The 22,443-nt window shown below is 35.9% G+C and overlaps 1 long non-coding RNA gene across 2 annotated transcripts in view; it reads right to left on the bottom strand.

The window, feature by feature from the left end:
* Nucleotides 1-6,847: 6,847 nt before the first annotated feature.
* LOC131419982 (uncharacterized) overlaps nucleotides 6,848-22,443 on the bottom strand; it is a 56,855-nt gene continuing 41,259 nt past the window's right edge. The window contains exon 3 of one of the 2 annotated variants that reach the window (XR_009223421.1): nucleotides 6,848-7,087. This is a non-coding gene — a long non-coding RNA (uncharacterized LOC131419982). Of the gene's footprint in view, nucleotides 7,088-7,231; nucleotides 7,402-22,443 lie in introns of those variants that run through there. The other variant, XR_009223422.1, reaches the window with a different exon arrangement.

The following is a 22,443-nucleotide window of genomic DNA, read 5'->3' as shown; positions in this document are numbered from 1 at the left end:
ACATATTTAAGAAATAAGCCAAAGCTAAGTGGTACCACTTAACTAGGGATCTCTTTATAGATTGCTACAATGCTAAGTACTCATATAGCTGATCCCAAATACACACTTACTCTATATCTACATAACATCACCCAAATGATGAACATTCACCAGAGGCAGAGCCCTTTCAGATAGATTCAAATAAGTTATTTGTAAAGAATCATCAAAAATCATCAAAAATTCAAAACTGCACCACATTAAATGATTGTGGGATTCAGTTACGAGAAGGAAAAATAATGTGCTGTGACTAGCTATGTTTCATCCTTCACCAAGAAAGAGAAAGAAAGAAAGACAAAAAGAGAGAAAGAAAAACTTTAAAATTTTATGATGAGGTAAAAGAGAGCTGGATTGGAGTTGGCGGGTGTCCAAAAATTGGTCCTGGAAATATTTATTCCATTTGCTAGCTGTGTCACCTGAAGAGAATCAGTTCACTTTTCTAAGCATCAGTTTACTCCACTGAAAACAGGAATGATAATATCCACCTTGCAGGGAGTGAAATGAAATTTACTTATAAGAGCTTTGAAAACCATATAACCACATACGTCAATTCAGTATGTTAATTCAACTTCTGTTTTTATTACATCCCCTGGGTGAGAAGTGAAAGTTTTGTTTTCTCACTTTAGTTGGATTCTATTTGTGATATGATGGTCTTAAATTATGTCCTAAAGAGTTGGTGGCTTTAAACATTAGTCAGATCTTCTATAGACCAGTGTTTTCCAAACTCCAATGTCCATACAAATCACCAGAGAGCTTGTTAAGAAGCAGGTCTGGGGTGAGGCCTGAGATTGCTTGTCTAACCAGCTCCCAGGTAAAGCTAGTGTTTGCTAACCCCACTCGGTTCTTGATAACATTAGGGGCTGCTTCAACACTTCCACACACTGAGCGCACATTATTTATTGGATCAGAGCACAGAGTTGTAAGTGCTGCTGCTGATGTCATTCGAGTTTTTTCCATGGTGATAAATACATCCTCAGGGAATGACTGCAGCCAACAAAGAGGACTATAAACTGAATGACAGGGTGAGGTGGGTAGGGGGGAGAGTGATCTGTGGAAGAATCTGCTGCTTCTCCTCCTTCTCTTGGCTGTCACTCATGATGAATGGCTCTATGCAGAAAGGTTGAACTCAAGTGCAGTGGTGACTTGCAATTAAACTCCTCATGCATCCTTTGCCATGCCCTTCATTAGCATACTGTCCACAATATGTACCATAATTACAGTCCATAATACACACCACATCAAGGTGGAGACAAACCTTTATTTTGGTGGCTTGTTACAAACATAAGTGTCTATCTCTCTTATTAGGGAATTTAATTTTATGTCTTAAAGCATAAGTTTTGGCTTCATAACATCAAGATGAAGCAATATAAGAAATATGGATGCCAAATTAGAATAAAAAGCACAAAACCAAGCCTATCTTCACTAGAGTCATTTATACACCATAGTCTCAATCATTTTATCAATTCACTCACCAAAAAAATATTTATTGAATCCCTATAACATGCCAGATGTTGTTCTGGGCTCTGGGATAAAGCAGTGAATAAAACGAACTCCCTGCCCTGATACAGATTACAGTTTGTATAAATAATAAATATAGAACATGTCAGGTACAGATAAATGGTACAGAGGAAAAAAATGGTAAAGCAAAGTAGGGAAGAAACGGGACAGCAGATGCAGGAGTTCTATTTTACATGGTGGGCTGGGAGCAGTGGTGGTAGGGGGCAGAGAAGACCTTAAAAAACTGAGAACAAGATACATGGATACATAGCTAAAGAGATAACCAGGCAGAGAGAGAAGAATCGAGAAAAACTCCAAGATTTTTGCCCTGAGCAACTGCAAGAATCAGGTTGCCATTTTAATGAGGACCTTATGTGAGCAAAAATGAACCAAATATTAAAATATTCTGGGTACCATTCTTCTAAATTCAACTTTAAATTCAATTTTAGACTGATAGAGAAAAGAGGAGAAAAATAAAATGGGCATTGTTGTATACAAAAATCCAATAAGCAATCTTCTTTAAAATATATGCAAATGATTTTTTTTAGAACTGGAGAATAATATTTCATATAAACTACATTTTACATAACTGATAATTATTCTTTTAAATACATAAGCTTTCTTTTTTTAATTTATCTAACTTGCATACACATATTCCTATAATCTATTGCATACGTTTTTTATAAAACTAGTACTATGTATTTATTTTAGAAGATCTGTTAATGAGCAATAATACATCAACAGGTCAAATCAACACGTCAAAAAGAAAGATCATATCTATAGATTTAGAAAAAGCTTCTGATAAAATTCAACACTAGGGAACTTCTGCTTCCAGGAACATGAAATAAGCATACTTTTTCCTATTCCTCTTGCTAAGTACAACTAAAAACCCTGGACATTATATATTAAACAAATGTAAGAAGACTCTAAAAGGTCAGAGAAGAAGGCAGACTGGTTAGGGATTTGGGGACTCAAGAAACAATATAGCAGTGAATTCCCTGGGTTTTCTTTTTACCTCATACATCCCAGACTTAGAGCTGAAGAAGACAATAAAACTAGAAACACCAATGGGCACAGATGACAAAAGGCGCCAACAAAGCCTGCTTTCTGTAGCCAAAGGACCAGGAAAGGGGTAGTCTTGAAGGACAAAAACTTTTAGTCAATTACCACCTTACTCCAACCAAGCACCACAGAGAAGACTGTGACCCATCTCTGGCCCCACCAGCAGAGACTGAGTGGGAAGCCTAGATTTCTAACCTTGTGAAACTGTAACAGGCAGCTCAACACCCCTCATGGTGGTATCAGAGAAGGCCAAATAGGGAGCTGGGACTTTCATGCCCACTGCTGGTAACAAGGCCTTCCCCACACCTCTGCTATGTCAGTGGAGACCAATTGGGGGGCCTGGACTTCCACCACCACATGACAGTAATGAGAAGTTCCTTCTCTCCCCAGTGGGGTGATGTCAGAGGACACTAGTAAAGAGTCAGGACGTTCACCATTGCCCAGCAGTAATGAGGCCACCCCCACAGTGGTGGCAATGGAGACCACATGGGGAGCTGGAAATCCTACCCCCTCCCAGAAGTAACAAGGAATCTTTCCAACTCAGGTATCAACTGAGGCTGAGTAGAACTGGACTTCTACCTTCACCTGGAAGTAATGAGGCAGCACATCCATCCACTGTGATGGAGTAGTGTCAAAGTGAGCCAGCTAAAACAGAAGGTGTAAATAAGATCCAGTCTTACAACGTAATATGAAAATGTCCAGGTTTCTACTAAAAATCACTTATCATACCAAGAAACAGGAAGATGTCAAACTGTATGAAAAGATAATCAATAGATACCAACAGGGTTAGGATTATCTGAAAAATATTTTAAAGCAGCCTTGATAAAAACACTTCAACAAGAAATTACAAATGTGCTTGAAACAAATGAAAAATAGAAAGCTTCAGCAAAAATAGAAGATATAAAGAAGAGTCAAATGGAAAGTTTAGAAACGAAAATACAATAACTGAAATAAAAAGCTAAGTGGATGGGCTCAATAGCAGAATGGAGGGGACAGAGGGGGAAAAAAAAATCAGTGGACAGAAAGGTAGAACAATAGAAATTGCTGTAAAGAACAGAGAGAAAACAGACTGGGACAAAAAAGGAGAACAGAGCCCCCAGAAACCTGTAAGGCTAAAACAAAGGATGTAACATCATGTCACCAGAGTTCTGGGAGAAGGGGGGAAAGTGGGACGGGCTGAAAAAGTACCTGAAGAAATAATAGCTGAAAACTTCACAAATTTTATAAGAGACATAAACCTATAGATTCAAGAATTTAAATGAATGCAAAACAGGATAAACCCAAAGAAATCCATGCCAAGGCACATCATAATTAAACTTCTGAAAACTAAAGATCAAAAAAAATTCTTTGAAAGCAACCAGAGAAAAACAACACCATATCTACAGGGGAAATAGAATTACAGCATATTTCTCATCAGAAACCCAGGAGGCCAAAAGAAAGTGATTTAGAATTTTTCAGGTACTGAAAGAAAAAAACTGACAATCCAGAAACCTATACCCAAAGGAAGTTCTCTGAAGAGAGAAAAAAAAAAGAAGTAAACTTGGAACATCAGTAAGAAAAAAAGAAAAAGAGAGGCTTAGAAAGAGTAAGCAACTGATGAGGAGTCAGGCTTTGAAGCCAGGCGAGCTGACCCCAGAGAACATGTTAGTAACTATTTTTTTAAACAGTGTTTAGTTATTATAAAAAGATTCTGCAACTGGCCATAAAAAAAAAAAAGAACGAACAAGAGATTTGTAAATTGATATAGATATTCCTAGATTTATTAATTCTCAGATTAAGTGGGAGGAAAAAGGAGTTAAAAATGTTTATTTGGCTACATTTTGTGTAAAAATGAATGGACAATATATTTTCCTAGTTTTAAAAAAAGAAACAAAGAAAGTATAAAACAGAAACTAATGAAAATGGTTACGTATGGGTGATAAGTGGAAAGGGAGTGGAATGAATAGGGATAGGAGAAAGACTTTTTGAGTATGACCTTTTTATACAATTTCGACTTTTGACCCAGGTAAATGGTTTACACATTTTTTTAAAATCAAACTAAATTTTAAAAAAGTCACTAACATTAAAAACAAATAGAATTTGGCTGTGTATAAAATTGATTACATAACCAAACAGAAGAAAGAATTAATTCAAGCAACTTTCATACATGCAACTCCGGCTGAAAATCTTTAGTGAAATACGTTCTAAGGACAAAAATAATTACAAGGAAATCTTGAACTTGACTCCATTGTTGTTAGTTGTATTGGTAGAATAATTCGGAAACTTTTTGTGTATGTATAAGATAGGGCAAATGGATAAATGTTTTTAGGAACCAGTTTTCTCACTGTGAGAAAAGGAAGATACAGATATAGAATAGGGGAATCTGAGGGACCACGTGATGTTGGATTTGAATAGGCAATATCAGTATAGATTGAGTTCCAGTAGCAAGAAGCACTCCTAGAGCCCAGAACTTGGCTTTTAAATACTTTCCTCATAAAAAGAGACTGGGAATCCTTGGGGAAATGGTCAATTCCAGGTCTGAGTAAGCCTGGAATATCTTATGCCAAAAAGAAAGGAAGCACTTCGAGATTTAAGGGGACAAGCAAAGAAAATAAAGGAGCAAACTGGCCTAATTTGGGATAATTTGGGCATCAAAACCAATTTAAAAAGAATCTTTTACATGATCCAGCAATCTTACTTCTGAGTATATATCCAAAGGAAACAAAATTACTATCTCAAAGAGATATCTGTACTCCCATGTTCGTTGTAGCATTGATTCAGGTTATTATTCACAATAACCAAGGTATGGAAACAACCTAAGTGTCCATCAGTGGATGAATGGATAAAGAAAATGTGGTATATGTAGACAATGGACTATTATTTAGCCTTTAAAAAGAAGGAAATACTGTCATTTACAACAACATGGATGAAACTGGAGGGCATTATGCTGAGTGAAATAAGCCAGAAAGAGAAAAACAAATACTGCATGATACCACTTATATATGGAATCTAAATATTAAAAAATAAAAAAGTCAAACTCATAGAAACAGAAAGTAGAAAAGTGATTTTCTGGGGCTAGAGGTTGGGGGAAATAGGGAGAGGTTGGTAAAAAGGTACAAACTTTCAGTTATAAGATGAATAAGATCTGAAGACCTAATGTATAACATGGTGACTATAACTGATAACACAGTATTGTATAAATGAAATTTACTAAAAAAGTAGAACTTAAAAGTTCTCACCAAAAATAAATAAACTATTTTACTTAGTTTAGTTGATTAGTTTATTTTATTTCTACATTCTAACAAATGAAGAAAGAAATACAGAATTAGCAAACCACCATTATGCAACCACCTACATAATAATTGAGTCAAGCAAGGATATGAATGAATGCTAAGAACAACTTGATGAAATGCTATCAGGGAACAAGATATTCACATTGTCAAGGATCACCCTACAGAGTCTTTACTAATTATAAAGGAAAATATATATATGTTCACAATGGGGAAATCTTGCTCATATCACCTTAATCAAATAATCAAACTTAGCATTATCAGTATGAGGCAAACTGGCATTATGTGCCTCCCTGTGTGATATAATGGAAACTGCATATCACCCCATGTTGTACTCTGACCAAAAATGTTTAACCCTAAGATAATCAAGAGGAAATAATTTTACAAATCCAGATGGTGGGACATTCTACAAGGCAAATTCTCTGGACTCCTCAAAAATATCAATAACATGAAAGACAAAAAAGGCAGGGGCTTATTGTAATATATTAAAACATGACTAAAGAAATGTGACAACTAAATGCTATGCATAATCTTTGATTGGAAACTGTATTTTCTTTCTAAAGCTATATAGTTCACACTATATAATATCATTTCATCAGTCAAATATCTTGGGAGTGATAATGGTATAGCAATTATGAAGGAGAATTCATGCTGAAGTATTTAGAGGTCAAGTGTCATGGTATTTCCAAGTTACTTTCAAATGATTCAGGAAAAGAGAGAGAGTGAATGTGCCAAAATGTTAACAGTTGATGAATGTGGGTGAAGTGTATAGAGGCGTCCTGATTATCTATTGCCGCATACCAAACAACTCCAAAACGTAGTGGCTAAAATATAATCATTCTATTTCACCATTTTGTGGATCAGGAATTTGGGAAGGGCTTGGAGGGGTGGTTGTTCTGCTCTATGTGGATATTACCTGAAGTCACTCTGTGGCTTTCAGTTAATGAATGAGCTTTTACAGAGAATTCAAAACTTGCCTGGTTTCTTGGTGGGGATGGGTGAAAAGCTGGATTTAGCTAGAACCCTCTTCCTCTCCCTGAGGTCAAGGTCTCTTCGTCAGGGTAGCTGAATTTACATAGTGGTTCAAGGCTACAAGAAACCATACCAGGGGGGCCGGCCCCATGGCCTAGTGGTTAGGTTCAGCTCGCTCTGCTACCACAGCCGGGTTTGGTTCCTGGGCGAGGACCTACACCACTCGTCTGCAACCATGCTTTGGCAGCAACCTACATACAAAATAGAGGAAGATTGGCACAGATGTTAGCTCAGGGTGAATCTTTCTCAAGCAAAAAGGGGAAGACTGGCAACAGATATTAGCTCAAGGAGAATCTTTCTCAGCAAAAAAAGAAAAAGAAAGAAACCATACCAGGAGCCAACGCTGATGGTCTAGTGGTTAAAGTTCCATGCTCTCTATCTCTGCAGCCCGGGTTCATTTCCCGGTCGGGGAACCACACCACCCATCTGTCGGTTGCCATGATGTGGCAGGGGCTCACACAGAACTAGAAGACCTACAACTAGGATATACAACCATGCACTGGGGCTGTGGGGAAGAGAAAAAAAAAAATAAAGAAAAGAAACCATACCAGAAATAACCAGTCCTCTCAGAAGCTAGAGGGTAACTTCTGCCATTTTCTATTGCTCAAACTAGTCACAATAGCTCAAATTCAAAGGAAGAGGAAAGAAACCCATGTTTCAGTGGGAAGGGTGTCAAATAATTTGTGCCCATTTATAATCTTTTCTAGTCTAGATATTTTCAAAATCAAAAATTGAGGGGGGTCAGGAAGCCTTTAATGAATATATTTGGCATCTTTTTGCAAGTATGTCCATAACCTAAACTCCTAAAAATAGAATTACTTTTTTTTGATAGATATTTCCAAGTTGCTCTCCGAAAAGAATGTATCAGTATATTTGCCTACCAAAATTGTATGAAAGTGACTGTATTCTTCATACTTTGTGTTAGTTTTAAAACATATTTACAGTTTGACACTCACTTTCTCAGAAGATGGAGTCTAGTTCTCTCACTGAATGTGGGCCAGACTCAGTGACTCCCTTCTAAAAAATGGACTATAGCACAAGTGACAATGCATGATTTTCAAGGCTGGGTCCTAAAAGGAAATGCAGCTTCCACCTGGATCTCTCTCCCTTGGGACATAAGCTTTGGGAGCCTTGAACTGACATGTAAGAACCCTGGCTAGGAGGGTGAGCAACTTTTTAGAGAGCCAACCCAGGACACAGATATACTAGATTTAAAAAATCCAAAAACACCACAATAGCATAATATATAACAGATAAGTATACTCAAATGTGTTATTACTTTAACATAAAAATATGAAAAATAGATGTTCATTTGAAATTATACATTCTGTATTATTTACTTTTACGTTAAATAAATGTGATTATTTTAACAAAACAGTAAACCTAGTTAACAGTGGCATTTAGAAGTGATTAATAGTAGGATTAATTAAGTAATATGCATGAGAAAATATAACAGTATTTTATGATGTTTTTGTCTTTTGATACAGCAATTTATTTGGATTCTTTTTTTAACTATTGGATTTTTAAATTTTCAGGTTATATCATTGTACATTATTAAGATATACAAGGACTTTTTAAAAGGAGAACATAAATACGATAGGAATAATAAAACAGTACTTTTAGTTAATAAAAAAATGAGATGTTTCTTTCTGTCCTATGATACAGTAGGATATTTTTACTCTTTCTGTTTCCTTTTTCAATAACACTTCTCTGAACTGCCTGCAGCCTGGAGGACCTCCTTTCTTCCTTTTATCTGGTGATGAAATTGAATATGGTCAAAAGTATGATACACAGTTGGGCTCCTATCAAGCCCACTTTACACTGATCCCCAGTATGAGTCCGATGTGATGTCAATCAAGCTAAAGATCCTCCCAGCAAAGCCGTTCCAGCATGGAATACTTAGAATTTTACTTACTAGCACCAAATCCCAGCAAGATTTAGACTTGTAGCGTTCTAATAATGCCCATATACTCTGCACCTACGGCTTGTTCTGGGGACCAGCTCATTGTCAGACAGGTGTTTTGTATCTATAACTTCATCATTATAGGCTATCCATATCTAAATTGTCCATCACTTTTAAACACTCTGAAACACATTAAATGTCATCATTAATTAAGCCCCTCTTTCTCAGGGCAAATGGTTTTAAAGCACAGCTAATTTGAACTTGCGAAATCGAAGGTAGATTCCAAATAAGTCACAGTTTTAGTAACAATATTGAAAAGGTCCTGTTTAACTTGGCTACCTTTCTCTAGTGACAATTTTTTCTAGTTCTCAGGCCATCTTATTCCAAAAAAAAAAGTCAATTTTTTCACCATGTAAGTTTTGCTGCAATCTACACATAATATCAAACAATCAGGTGATCCTGATTGAACAATCAGTTCATCCTTTACGAGTCTCCTTTTGACCTCTTCAAAGGTCATTAAACCAATTTTGGGAAGGGCTTGACTTGGATGCTCTATGTGGCATTACTGGAGTCACTAAATGGCAACTAAATTTCTGTTTTACTATAATCCTTTATTCAGTGTTCATTCTCAATGTATTTCCAAACTAGATAAGGACATTCTGCTCATCTCACACTTCGAAAAATCTGATTGTTATGGCAGGCCAACATTTTAACTATGGCCGGCATCAATGATTTCGAACTTGTAGTTACGTGTCTCAGGAGGCTGGCTCCTTCCATTTCTATAAAGTCAAAAATCTCATTAAGTTCTTCTGTAGGTTTTGAGGAAAATGAAAAGTAACCAAAAGCTTTCATTATGAAAGCCTCAATATCGCAGGTAAGCAAATCACACCTCTTTTTAGCAGTGTTGTTTCAAAGTGTGCAAGACATTTAGCAGGTACAATCTGTTCATTTTCTTTGGTAAGAAGTTTATAGATTGAATAGATTTTGGCAAAATATACATTTGCACTGGCTGTCAAATATGCAGATGGATGAGCAAAGTCTACAAATAAAGTTTGTACTTAGACAAGATATAAGCAATCTTTTACTTACTGTTTTCTGCAGTTTTATTAAAATCTTCATTGAAATTTTTTAAAAAGACAATTTGAAACTCCATTTTTCAAATCAAAGTACCTAAGAGCTAGGAGGAACAAATTTTTGTTCCTGTGATTCAATCTGTTCACCTAGAATTTATGATGATATTAGAATTTAGGTAAGGATTTTGATTTTTTTTGTTGTTGTTGTTCACATTTGCCTGGCCAGTTGTCTCAATATTATTTATCGACTAATAATAGACTAATTGACTAATAATACATGTTTTACCAACTGTGGTGTTTTGTACTGTGTCAACTTAGCCAAGCTGGAACAGTGAATTGTTGCTGCCCATTACCCTTTTCCCCAACAAAAGAGTTATCTTTTAAAGTCTTTCAGTTATTAAGCCTTCGAAGATCTCGACTACACAGCATTAAATCAGGTTTCTGTAATACTTACCAGGAGATCGTGAAGCACATAGGACTTTGCCACGTTTCCCTGCCTTTGGCACTTGAACCATTTCAGTTCTTATTAGCTCTGACTACAAAGGATTTGTAGAAGAAAAAGATTTGAACAAAAGCAGATCAGTTGTAGCATAGTCTGCCAAGTAGGAGAGGCTCTATATGTACCAATTCTCTTCACTTGCTTGAATTTAGAGGAAAAATTTGGTGTTTAGAGAAGTTGAAAATGATGCTGAATGAGAAATTCTGGTTTATCTTTCGCTTTTGATTTTTTATTTCCTCTTTGTTTTACATGATTATGGACACACCTCAGTTAGATCTGGCTTGTTCACAAATGGCAACTCAAAACCTGAGATTACAACATTAAATTTATTTCCAAAGCAACTAGTTTATTGTCAATAAGAAGAGATAGCTGTTGATGTGTTGGTTCAAGTGATGTAATTGTCACTCTCATCAAAGAAATTGCCTCTCATTAGATTTAACCTCATTCTTGAATAAGACATCATCATAAATATGATATAGGATTCATTTCAAAAGATCAGACCTATTAAATCAGTACTGGAGACTGCAAGAAGATATAATTTTTTGAGTACATTAAACACTCTTAAACACATGACACTCCTTCCCCCAGATGCCTCTGAGAAAATATAATTAAAATGTAGTCTGTTTTGTGGTATTTTTTTAAGGGCAAACTCATCAGATCTTTATAACATTAGAATATTGCATAACATGAGTGTTTGACTTTATTCCACTGGATTCGACAATAAGTGCATAGTACTTATCTCTGCTTATAATGGAGAATCTGAAATGTGTGAAGACATGCTTCAAATGATGAGGAAAATGTAAATGTATCTAGTTTAAGGGGAAATAGACTATCTGCTAATTGCTTCAAGAATTGAGTGATTTGGAAGACCTCAGGAGAGGATTCATTTCTCTGATTTGCATACACTTTGCTCATGCTCCCTGGCTTACTATAAATGCCTCGATGATGTGTGTGGAGTGTTCGTCATCAACACCAGAGATGGAGAAGGATCCAGTGGCTCTGGGGACCAGAGAGCTTCTTCCTGCTAAAGAAGCTGCCCCTCAGTGATACCCAGCCCTTAGGAGAGCAGGCTTCATGTTTGATAAATGATCTGGTTTTCTTGTAGTCCATTGTTGCTATTATTATTATTATTGCCAAAAATTAATTCGCTTAATTTTCATGGTGAAGCCAGTGAGCTTACTAGTTAAGGTAGCACTTTATACTCTCATAGAGACTCATAAAAAAAAAAGGTAAGTCTAATAAAAAGAGTAGAAAAAGAAGTAATATTATTATTTTTATTTCCTTTCAGAGCTTTTAACACCTGGTAGTGTAAATAATTGAGGACTCTTAAAACCACAAAAATCAAATGCAAAGATGGCTTATAGCCTGCCTTTTATGCAGGTGGAGAATATGAACTCCCCTGAGGGAGACGAACGGGGCTAGAAAGGAAAGGGTGAGAGAGAAATAGGACAAAGAGGGGGATGGAAATGGTGAGAAGAATACGACTGTAGAGAATGAGAGCAAAGGAGAACTGCAGAGAAGGGAATAAAATTAAAATGGAGGAAAAATTCGAAGAAGGGAGAATAAAATGGGGAGAGAAATAGGATAAAATAGAAGAAAAGGGAGAAAAATAAGTAGAAGAGAAGAAAGAATATAAAGGAAGAAAAGACAGAACTAAAAAGGAAGAGATATCTAACATACAACCTAACATAACATAATAAGGATTGTGCATTATATTATACCACTAAAAACACCCAAACAACAAAAACCTCCATATTTGCCACAATTTACATACAGACTACAATGAAAACCTGACCTTGCGTTCTAATGCATGATTTTTTTGAACTTCCTAAACCTGTGTCTTCCATATTGAGAACATTAGCAGTGCTTGAGAGAATTAAGGTAGCTCTTTCCGTAGCAGACAAAATATATTTTTAAACAATGCTTCAAAGTAGCAGCTTCTAGATATATATATGAGGATAATTAAAATGTTAGGATTTTTCATTTACCTTGAGTACACAGTCATGATCTGAAACAGTATAAAGGGCTGGAAAGCATGTCAAGGATAAAATGCCCTTTAAAAATTACAAGATTCATAAGGTTAACTTTCAGAGAAATCTGTTAAATATGAATGTAAAAATGAATAAAATATAAGGTCACAGGCAAATCATCCTGTTGTCATGAACCTTGATCATATAACAGAAGTTACATTTTTTACTGAAATATGAATGAAGACGGAATTCAAGATAAGATATTAATCATAATTAGAATGACTCTGACAGGTCTGTGGTGACAAATACTTAATAAGTAGTAAGAATGCTTATTCATAACAAACCTCTTAATTCATTAAATTCTTCATTAAAAGGGCAACCTCTTAATAGGTTCAACATAAAGTTGGTATAACATGCTATTTGCATTTTCTCTCTTTTTATTTCCATTTTAGGGATGTATTGTTAACAAATTGAGATAAATCACTTAAAACATATAATTACTTGGATATAGTCGCATAGTAATTCCCTAAACAATTGCACGGTTATAAGTTGTCAGTGTGCATATTAATTTATCATACCCACCAGCCTCATCCTCATTGATTTGCTACTAGCTGTTAGAAAAACAGATTAAGAAGCACATGCTGCCCTTCTCTGAAAGTTTCATTGAGGCACAAGTAGGGCAAACACTGCTTTCCAATTAGAATCCTGCTGTTTGCCAGGACTTGACAATGACTAATTACAGTGCTAAATGACTTAATATGTTTGAATGCATGATTATTTATAAATACATTTTAAGATCTGCATAAAATAATCATTCCTGGTTTAAATATGAAAGGCTACTGTTTGTGCAAAGGGCAAAGACCTGTTGAACACCTGAGGTCAGAGGAAAAAGATGTTCTAATGTTAAGGTTCGAGTTTGCTTAGGCAACCATTATATTACAAAGGAAAAAAAAAGAGTAAATTGTTTATAATAATGAAAGTGTAAGAGGATAAATGTTTGGCTTAAATCTCGGCTCTACTGACTGTAAAACTTATCACCATAGGATTTTTAGAGGGATTCACCACTCTTAAAATGTATAATTACCTTCTTAGGGTTGTTATGAGAATTAAATAGTTAAAACGGTATAGCACTTTGACCATTATCTGGGACAGAGTAAGCACTCAATACATTTTAGTTTTTATTGTTATTCTGTACCTGAGTGACGGTAACAATCATTTACCATATGGCAGATCCTGACAGTGTAAAGCTGGAGAAGAATTTGTGGATATATAATTTGGATTTTTGAAACATTTTAGGGAATTCATTTGATCATCAGTCATTCATTGATCAGCTTCTATGAGTTGGGCACTGTGGTAGGTATGGGAAATTAGATGAACACCATGCATAACCATTGAATTGGGTTCCATAGCACTGCAAGTCAAATAGGTGATGAAAATAGAGCAAAGTGGAGTTATGAGTTCTTTTGTCAATAAATTACTCTTAAACTTTAAATATTTGAAATATATATGAGTAGAGAAACTATTATGTTAAACACCACATTTGCATACCACGGTTTAGCAAATCCTAACTTTTTCTATATTTTTCATACACTACTATAGCAGACAGACCTAAGATGGGCCCCACTGATTTCCCACCGTGTAGTATTTATGTCTTTGCATAATCCCCTCCCCTTGAGAGTGGACAGAACCTGTGACTTGCTTCTAACATATAGGATAGAAGGCAATGGTGATGGACTATCACTTCTGTGATTATGTTATGTTACATAAGACTCTGTCCTAGCAGAATGAAGTGAGGGATTCTGCTTCCCAGCTTACTGAAGTAAGCAGTCATATTGAGAAAGCTCACATGGCAAGGAACTTCAGTCAGCCTCTAGGATCGGAGAGGGACCTCCAGCCACCAGCTAGCAAAGTGCTGGGGCCCTCAGTCATACAGCCACAAGGAAATGAATTCTGGTAACCTCAGAACAAGCTTGGAAGCAAATTCTTCCCCAGTTGAACCCCTAAATGAGAACACAGCCCATTTGACACCTTGGTTGCAGTCTTGTGAGACCCTGAACAGAGGGCCCAGCTAAGCCATGCCCAGACTCATGACCTATGGAAACTGTGACTTAGTTAATATGTATTGTCTTAAGCCACTAATTTTGTGGTAATTTGTTATATAACAATAGAAAACTAATACAACTTCTAATGATATTATAAATGCCTCAAAAAACAATGTGGCTCTTAACTTGGCGGCTCATTGAAAAAAATTTAGAACCACAAAAGAGTTATTTGGTATATCCTTCTTGCCTTTAAAAGGGGAAAGGTTTAAATAACCCTCATAGAAATTATTCAATATCATGAGAACAGGCCCAACACCTTCCCAAAGAATCATTCAAGTGTTTAATATGGTCTCGCCAGCATATAGATTATCTACAAAGTTAAAGACCATTTCATTATATTCCAGAATGAAAAAAAAAAAAACCTTACATAAAATAGCTATTTTCTAGTCTAGAAATTTCATATTCTGGAATTATTATCAATCATTTTGTTCTCTAGGATTAAGAATTCTTATTATTTTAACATTCATTTTCCTTTTCTTTATGACCCATTTCTTTGTGATCTTTCCCATCCTTCTCTAGAACTTCCTATACTGGATATCTTCTTCTCTTTGCCCTTCCAAATCCACTCTTTACCCTTCTCCACTACTACCGTGGGCCCCATGAACTGACCTGTATGGACTACAGCAATGAGTGACCTTTCCCAGTGATAACTATTTCAATTTCTTTAACTCTTTCTTTTAATATTTCAGTCCTAGGTAATATCTATTGACATCCTATGCCAATGTATGATTCTCTTACACACCACTGCCACACACACACATATACTTTTATCCCCCATCCAAAAAATTATATATAACCCTGTTTTTTTTTTTCAAATGTTTTATGTGTGTGTGCATGTGTGTGTGTGCGTGTGTGAGGAAGATCAGCCCTGAGCTAACATCTGCTAATCCTCCTCTTTTTGCTGAAGAAGACTGGCCCTGGGCTAACATCTGTGCCCATCTTCCTCCACTTTATATGGTACACTGCCACAGCATGGCTTGACAAGCAGTGCATCTGTGCATGCCTAGGATCTGAACCCCAGGCTGCTGCCGTGGAGCATGCGCACTTAACTGCTATGCTACCAGGCTGGCCCCTATATAACCCTGTTTTCCTTTCTTTCTTTCTTTTTTTTTTTTTGGTGAGGAAGATCGGCCCTGAGCTAACATCTGCCAATCCTCCTCTTTTTGCTGAGGAAGACTGGCCCTGGGCTAACATCCATGCCCATCTTCCTCCACTTTATATGGGATGCCGCCACAGCATGGCTTGACAAGTGGTGCGTCGGTGCGTGCCCGAGATCCAAACCAGTGAACCCCGGGCCACTGCAGTGGAGCACACGAACTTAACCACTTGTGCCACCAGGCCGGCCCCTGTTTTTATTAGATAAATATTCAGTGTTTACATGATTGTAGTGATATAAATATTATTCATGGAGGAGTACATCAAATACTGTGACTACCTTTCCTATCTTTCTCCCTAAACTTAATGATTGCCTCATTTTTTGTCCATATTTTGTTCATTTCTACGAATGAATCACCAGCTCATCACCAAACTCTCTAAAGGAAGAAGAAATCTTTTGATATGTTCAAATATATCAGATATATAGAGTTTATCTTTTTTTTTTTTCCTGTGCTACATCCCTGCTGGAGCTCTCTTTCCTCCTGCTCCATTCTGGACTGCTGCACAGTTGTCATCCCGGGAATCTTCTTTCACCATCGTCCTGGGGATTCCTTTTACCCTTCTATGTCTTCTATCCCTTGTTTTTTTGGATCCCATACTTTTTCTTTCTCAGATTGCTTTCTTGTTTTAGTGGAATACATCCTCTAAGAACTTTCTGAAAAAGAATTTTTGAGAATAAATTTTGGGGACATTAAGTATCTGCAAGCCTCTCATTTGATGGATAGTTTTTCTGGGTATAGAAATCTAAATTGGAAATCATTTCCCTCAGAATTTTGAAGACATTCCTCCACTGTCTTCTAGTTTCCAATGTAGTAGTTGTGAAATTCAATACTATTTTAATTATTGATCCTTTGTGAGGTGTTTTTATTTGTTTGCACTCAAAAAGCATTCAAAAGCTTTCAGGATCTTCTCTTTCTCCAACGTACTGAAATTTCACAGTCATGAGCCTTGAGGTGGGATAGGTGGGTCTTTTTCCATTTGTTGTGCTGGACCTCCAATAGACTTTTCAATCTAAGCTTACATTCTTCAGTTCTAGGAATTTTTAACATGTATTTATTTGATGATTTTATCCCATCTCTTTTCTCTGTTCTTTCAGGAAGTTCTTGAAAATTATTTAAATATTGGACCACATGGACTGATGCTCTATTTTTTCTTATCTTTTTGTTCTACCATCTAGAATATTTCCTTGGCTTTAAACTCTTCTTTGAATTTTTAATCTCTCCTATCTTTTTTATTTTTAATATTCTTATTGACATAATGTTTTCCTTTTATAGCCTACTGTTATTGGTTTTATGCAAGGAATATATTTTCTAATTTCTCTGAGGAAAATAATTATGGATTCCTTTGAATGCTCTTTCTGCCAGGGCATTTTTTCTACGCCCTCTGAATTCTTTTTTTTTTTTTTTTTTTTTTTTTATTATGGTCTCTGGCTTTCACATTTGAGGCTTTCCTCAAATGTCTGGTGATCTCTTACCATCCAGGATGAGGCTTTAAAATGCTGATTGTAATCTCTGTGTGCATGGGTGAGGCTTGTCAGTTGATGGGTTTCACCAACCAGTGATCAGAAATTGGACACTCCCAAATATTATTATATGTAAAGTTTTCTCTTGGTTAAGTTTGTGTCCTCAGAAAAAAATTCTTCAGTATTCTGTATTAGGATATATATCTAAATGCCAGTTTTCACAGATCTGCATGGGAAGGGGATTAAGGTGTTTTATTGCTCTATATGTCAAATTTCTCCTGATCCCTCTATTTTCAATATAGCACCTCACTCCTGCCCACAGTTGGCTTTGAAGCTTCTAAGTCCAGAGCTTTTCTGATTCAAGCTCTTTATAAAACATGCTGTCTTCTGCCAGTATGGTTACCTGGCTACTTGGAGCAGGATAAAAGATGCGGTAAATGAAGGAAGGGTGTCTAAATCAGCCCTGTCCCACAGAAAATAATTTGTACCACAAATGTGAGGCTCATATGTAATTTTCAGTGTTCTGGCCACATTTTAAAAAGTTTTAAAATAACATGAATTACTTTTGTCAATATATTTTATTTAACCCAATATATCAAAAAATATTGTCATTTTAATATGTAATCAACATAAAAATATTAATGAAATATTCAACCTTCTCTTTTTCATGTATTTCATGCTTGGAGTACTTATAGCACATCTCAATTTGGACTAGACACATTTCAAGTGCTCAAGAGCCACATGTGGCTAGCAGCCACTGTAATGGACAGCCCAGCTCTAATGGGTGTGAAGTCAACTACAAAACTTTTAGCAGAAAACATGATAAAATCTGTGCAACAGATTTTTGAGACATAAAAAGATTTCTTAGATAGGCAACACAAAACAAGAACCAAAAAAGAAAAAAAAATGTAAATGGACCTCTGCTCTTTAAAAGACACAGTTAAGAAAATGAAAAGGTAAGCCACTCACTAGGAGAAAATATTCACAACATATATTTCACAACAAGTTTGTTTCCAAAATATACAAAGAACTCTTAGAACTCAGTAAGAAGATGAACAACCCAATCAGAGGTTCATATTGCCTGCAGTTCCTGACCTTTTCAGAGTCCTCTGCTGCACTTGGCCTTCTTTTTCCGAGTTTCCATTCCTGTAGGTTTAAGTTTCAGCTTTCCTTGGTCGGCTACATTACTTAGCACTGGTTATCTATCCCCTTTGCCATTACAAAAAATTTGTTATCTCTTCTACTATCTTTTTCACTCATCCTCTCTTTGTTCTGATGAGTTTATGAATTCTTTACTCCTTTACTATCATTTTCTTGAAGTTCCAAGAGGGAATAAAGATAAGATAATTCTACATGTTTAATTTACCCCGTTTAACTGGAAGTCCTATCTTAGATGGAGCCTTAAAGGACTGTAACATTTTTGTCTACCTACTTGTTTTTCCAATAGATTATGAGTTCCTCAAGAGCCGTGATGTTATTATATTCTTTTTCTATCTCCAGTGCTCAGCACAGAATGGTTATGCAATAAATGTTTGTTGATTGAATGAACGAATGTCCATACATATGTATTCATTGTCCTCTTCTCCCTCTAGAATGTAAGCTCCATGAAAGCAGGGATCTTGTAGATCTTGTTCACCATAGAATCTGTGTTGTCTAAAAACAGTGCCTGTTCATAGTAGGTGCTAAAAAATAGTTGAAGGATGAACGAATGAATGAATTTATATAATTTTATAAGCTTGAGCACACATATTTCATTTTTTCTATGTTTTACCATTTTGTTTGATAAGCAAGAATATACACATTGTACATAATATACTTCTAGATGCTTAATTACATCTATTCATGCAATTTGCTGCTCAATGTCTGAAATTGGATTATGTGCGTTGTGAGTTTTACTATTCAGAAATTATTGTGGTGCCTCAGTGACTCTAGCAAGTAGTCAAAGCGATCAGGTCATTAACGTGATTCAAATAATTACACATCAACTGTTCAAGAACTCAGAATTTAATCATTACAGAGGTCAAAAAGAGAAAAAAGGACAAATGGACTCATCATATAGACATGGCCTTAGCTATTTTGTGGTACTGTTGGGCATTTAAAGTCACATACTTAGTTAAGCCATATAGGTGCTATTTCAGCAGCTACCACAGTATAATGGGACACATCTTATGTCAGCTATACTAAGTTTAATTCATCTAATTATTAAGACTCCCACTCCATCCACCAGGCTCTGCAAAGACCCCACCATGATTTTCTCCTTCCAGTAACTTCTCAGGACAATGGGAAAAACTCCCAACTATTCCGAGTTCATATTTAATCTCATTCAGGACAATCTCTTTTGCAAACTAAAACCTTTCCATTTCATTTATTCACATACACAAATGCCAAAAAAACCCCACAAAGATTTTTGATGATTTAAGTATTGTCAAACAACACTAACTTAAAAATTCCCAAACTTTTTCCTTAATATGACTGAAATGATGGATACAATATGAATAAACACTTAGAGTAGTACCTTTCAAGCAACAGAGGTCTTCAGAATTTTGCTATCTTAAATTAACATACTGATATAATTAGCATATGTTAAGTTCTAAAACCTCAATAAGGTAAATTGGTCTGATAGACTTGAAGGTTTAAAGTTTGATAGAGTTTTGTTTTTCCTAAGAAGTAGTTGAGAAACCAGCAATGTGGAGTTTAAAAAAATGGACTAGATATCTTAGGAACTCATTAGGATATCTCAAAGATTCCCAAAACTATTTTACTCATAGTTTTAGAAATTATTCTTCTCTTCCTTTATGGAATAATTTCTTCAATCTCAAATTGAAGTTTTCACTGAACTTGACTGTGAGATTCTGTAAGATAAAACTTGATGAATTGCACTCAAAGAATAAATTATGCATTAGAAGCTGTCTTTAATCGGGCCAGCCTGGTGACATAGTGGTTAAATTTGCACACTCCACTTCAGCAGCGGGAGTTCTCAGGTTCAGATCCTGGAAGCGGACCTACACACTGCTCGTCATCCATGCTGTGGCAGCATCCCACATACAAAGTGGAGGAGGATTGGCACAGATGTTAGCTCAGGGCCAATCTTCCTCAAGCAAAACGAGGAAGATTAGCAACAGATGTTAGCTCAGGACCAGTCTTCCTCACCAAAAAAAAAAAAAAAAGCTGTCTTTAAGGATGCTCATTTTAAAACAAAGGTGATTTACAATCCCACACTACTATATATCCCACAATTTTGCCTTTGTTAGAAAATGGCCTAAATTTGGCTGGATATAGATTATGTCTCTAAAGTGCTGCGTTATTAAATTTAGTTACTTAGGGTTTAAATTTTACTGGCAATTTCTAGTAAACAAGAAAGCCACGTATCTAGAATGCCCTCCGTTAGTCTCAGGAGACACAGTTGTACTTCAGTTAACAAACAGACTGCAAGATTGAGTTCTTGGTTCTTTTCTCTTTACACGATTAGTTCAACTCAGTTTCTTCTTTCAAAGAGGATGTTTTGGGTTTTACAACTTTGCTATGTGGCTTCAAGAAGCTGAGGTAGAAACGATGAGCAAGTTGGTCTTTGGCTGAAGGGAAAGAACTCAGAGTTTATAAATGTCTCAGGTATTCCCAATAAATTGGAGGTCACCAGAAAAGATGTTAGGATAATAAATCTAGCCTCTAAGTATACACTCCCTTTACCCAGCGGGGATCCTCCTGGGATCATTTGTCTGCTGTTCATTATCTTGTCTGCATTATTCAACAGTTCTGTTCTTGCTCAATGGGTTTCAGAGAGCTTTTAACAGCTGCAGCAACCTCCAATGGTTACTTAAGTTCTCTTTCTCTTTGTAATAGCAAAAAAAAAAACCTTGAAGGAAAAGAAAGAAAACCATCTTTGATGCCCAAGACCTACCTATGTAATTGAAACCATGTCACAACTGAGCTTGTTTATTTATTTCACTTAACCGTATCAGTGTTACAATGTAATATTTGGGATGCCAAAAGAGAGCTTACATTTAAATACCAAGAATATGAGAGTTTTAAAAAAATATCCCAAACCAACTAAATGATATAATGAAAAGGCAAAAAACACTTCATTTCTTGGAGATACTAAGTTTAAGCTCTATTTTTAAAAAAATTTCCTTTTGTACACGGCAAACCAAGAAAGTTTTAAAATAGCACCAAAAAAATCTACTGTATGATTGAAAGAGAGAATAAGCATTGAAGAAAGGAAGGAGCCAGTTTATTAGCTTACCCTGGTAGAAATCTCTGCATTTGATTTGTTTCATTTAGGAATACTTAGCTGCTCTCAGGTAAGTTGGTTTTCAGAAAGATGATGTTATTCGTGTTCATGGTCCAACTTAATAGCTCTCTTGGATCCAACTAACCTAAAGCTATTGTGGTAACATAAAAGTATGGTATTGTATTTAATAAGCAGATGATGGATAAAGTAAAATAGTTTTCCAATGATCAGAAGAAGGGAACCTACTTGAGAATAAAAATACCTGATGGCAAGAACTGCTAAAATTGGCTAGAAGGAATGGACAGAGCAAGGATTAAACTCACAAAGAAGCTAATGGAAGCACTTCAGGGACTTATCAAATGCTGACTATTTTACCTAAGTTACCTGAGATTCAGAGGACTAATGAATATTTTCTAATTAAGACTATGAAGACCCACTATGATCAATTTGTACTGATTCCAACAACTTAAGGTAAAGATAATAAAAAGGCTAAGATAAATGGAAAGCTTATAGACAAAACAGCATTTAAAATAAATCTAACTCATGTCATTCATAGGGAATTATTTAGTTATCCAATGATAATGTGATTTGTAATTAAAACTACATGAACCACCCATTTTTCTATGAAGGCTATGCTTTGGACTAAAATGTGTTCAGGATGAGAATGGGAGGAAGGAATACTTGTAGGCAAAACAAAAACATTTAAACTTGCTCCTGTGGCCCTGAGATCCTCTGATCTTCAGCAAGAGAATAAGGTCTGCAGAGGTGACAGCCCATGTCCAGAATGGAATGTCTTGATCTATGTATAACAACAAGGGACTGCAATTTCCTAGCATTAGCTCATCATATTAAAAACCAAGGGAGCTTTTCAGCACCACCATTTGATCAGATTAAGATCCTTAGTGTTGTACAAAACACAGCTCATTAGCCACCCAAAGTCTGAAAGCATCTCTAAAGTGGCATAGAAATGCTAAGTAGTCTCAGACACCTGGACAATGTCTGACATCCAAGTGAAAACCAAAGACCTCCTCAATTACCAGGATATTTGTTACTGAGAAAAATCTAGATAATAAGCTGACTCTGTGATTGGGAAATATATAAATAAATGCCTGAAACTTTTATTCAAATCCTTTTGTAGTGTAGTTTTGTCTGGGC

Source organism: Diceros bicornis, chromosome 22 (genome assembly GCF_020826845.1).
Source record: "Diceros bicornis minor isolate mBicDic1 chromosome 22, mDicBic1.mat.cur, whole genome shotgun sequence".
In the NCBI taxonomy this organism is placed as follows: Eukaryota; Metazoa; Chordata; class Mammalia; order Perissodactyla; family Rhinocerotidae; genus Diceros; species Diceros bicornis.
Note: the sequence above shows the minus strand (reverse complement) of the source record. Positions and strands in the feature narration are given on the sequence as shown.